This window comes from Passer montanus, unplaced genomic scaffold (assembly GCF_014805655.1).
Source record: "Passer montanus isolate IOZ18808 unplaced genomic scaffold, ASM1480565v1 scaffold22, whole genome shotgun sequence".
NCBI classification, from domain to species: Eukaryota; Metazoa; Chordata; class Aves; order Passeriformes; family Passeridae; genus Passer; species Passer montanus.
Window position 1 is genome coordinate 3,955,461 of NW_024366815.1, and position 2,436 is coordinate 3,957,896.

Below are 2,436 nucleotides of genomic sequence, written 5' to 3' on the forward strand. Positions count from 1 at the left end.
ATGTGTTCTACAGAAGTGTGGAGATCACCTCTTTGTACAAATGCAGCTGTCCAGGATGAGCCAAGAGGAATCAAAGTACACTTGCATTAGGCCACGATGGCTCAATGCACTGCAGGTCTCCTTGTGCTGACCCAGAGAGCTGCACACCCTCTCTGACTTCAGTCTGACAGCAAGACAGAATTTGGTAAGAAGGCTCATGCTTGTAACTCATTACTGCTTTCACAAGGAAACAGGAGACAGGCTCAGACAAAATACCTGTCTGCTGCTACACCATCTCCACCAAAGGGGATGCAGAGAAAGCAGAAGTCCAAATACATTTGATGTTATTTACAGCTGTTTGCCTTTTGCCCTCGATGGCAAGATGTGTTCTCTGACCCTGGGCAAGTACAACCAGCAGACAAGGACCATGAGCCTCTGTCCTGCAGCATGGGCACCTCCTCATGACTGAGGTGCCAAGGCAGGCAATGAAATGGTAAAAGAGAGAATACAGAATACACATGCAGAACAGAAACAGCAAGGGCAAGTACAAAACAAGGAAGCAGTTTGCCCTAAAAAAAAAAATTACAGTTTTAAATAGAATCCCTCACCTCCCAAATACACATCAAGGATTCAATGCAGAGGGCAATCTTGCATTGGGTGCCCTTGACGCCATTGGACTGGCAGAAATATGCCAAGATGTCAGAGTTCTTAAAACATGTTTCCCAGTTTGTTGGGATCCCAGTTCATCTATATCCTTGGAAAAAACTCAGAGCTGCCTGCATAGCTTCATTTTCCAGTTGCCTTTGCAGATTTTTTTTTTAAATTCTGAGCTTGCCAAGAATTGTTGTTACACAACTTGAGCACAAAATTAGCAAAGTGATGTTCTGCCAGATCCTTATTACATTGTGTAAACTTGTCATAGGAAATCAAAATAGTCATCACTGGCTCTATCGTTGCTGCTGGGTGGGATTTTTAAAGTTATGTGAAAAATATTATGTTCTACCCACCAGAGAGCATCTAATAAACCTCAGCACTCACAGCTCACTGAGGGCAGCCCCTACAGCCCCAGGAGAGGCCTGGTTTCTTCCAGACTTGCAGAAACAAACCACAGCTGCGAGCTTCAAGTCAGTGTTCACAGTACATAATGCAGATGGCTAAAATCTTCTAGTTGAGAAACTTTTTTTTTTTTCACTTCTTTGTATCAGGATAAAAAGGAGTTACTAAAGATTTGTTAAATTTTAAAATATTTCAAAGGAAAGATACTTATAGTGTAAAGCCAGTCTTTTATAAAAGCAGTCTTATAAAAAAAAAGCCATTTGCAATTAGAGAACAAGCTCACAGACAAGCACCACGCTTAGCATTAACAGAAATGTTAGGTGGAGATGGGCACAGGTAGACCTCACTCCAAAGCCAGGGCTTGAGAACAGCACAACTGCGTCTATATTGAATATTAGATGGGATGTCATGTAAATCAGTTGCTTGAAACTTAGAGGCCACGGCAGCAGAGTGCTGCATGGGCTAACTCACTTCTTGACAAAGCTGGGTACAGCTGCTGGTGTGCCCCAGCAGGCTGTCAGCTCTTCTGCAAGCTGGCAAGGTGACGACCAGTGAAGGATCTGGACCAGAACAACAAAGTAGGCACTCATGTTGTCACCAAGGTGACCAAAGAAAGGAGTTTTTCATAAGTGTGGCAGCTCACTGCCTGTCACTGAAGGACTACTCTCCATTTTATACCTGTTTCTCAAAGGTTTTGTCTACAGGATATCCTCAAAACTATCTCACTCTCTGCCCTGGATGGAGGTTAGCACTTGCATATGTGCATCTTTCCCTTAAACTATAGGATGTTCAAGGGCATCTTTAACAGTGGACAGTGTTTGTGTTCATCTTCTCTCCTGACAGTCAGCTAGAGATAGAAGCACTTAGAAATTCAGTCAGCAATATGGCAAGTGATGGCTTGTACAAACCTGGTTACCTTCTAGAACTGATTTTCACAGAGAAAAGCATCAACATGGAAAGATATTCCCATATCTGCTGTGCCTTACTGAGTCTCTGGTCTCAAGTTCTGGTGCAGTATTCCCTAAAGAATAGCACCAATACTGGAATGAAACTGGGAGCAGCCCAAAGAGGGGAGGGTGGAGGTGCTATTTTATTGCCCCCAGACTTTGGAAATGTCTATGTACATATCCATATCCTCAGTTTCATTATTTCTACAAGAAGTATTTATCCAGGAAAACAAACAGAACATCTCTTCTTATCTGCTGCAATGAATAAAAGATCATTTTTCAAAGAATGTGGAAATATTACCTCAAAGAAATTCAGTGAGTATTCTGCCTGACACTGTAGCATTTCTAGCAGGGTTTCACAAGGTCAGGTCTCATCTATTTCATCCTGTATCTAATTTCTCGTAGTCAGAAAACTGTGTTATTCTCCCAAGTCAGCCTCTAACTCTCCTCTTAG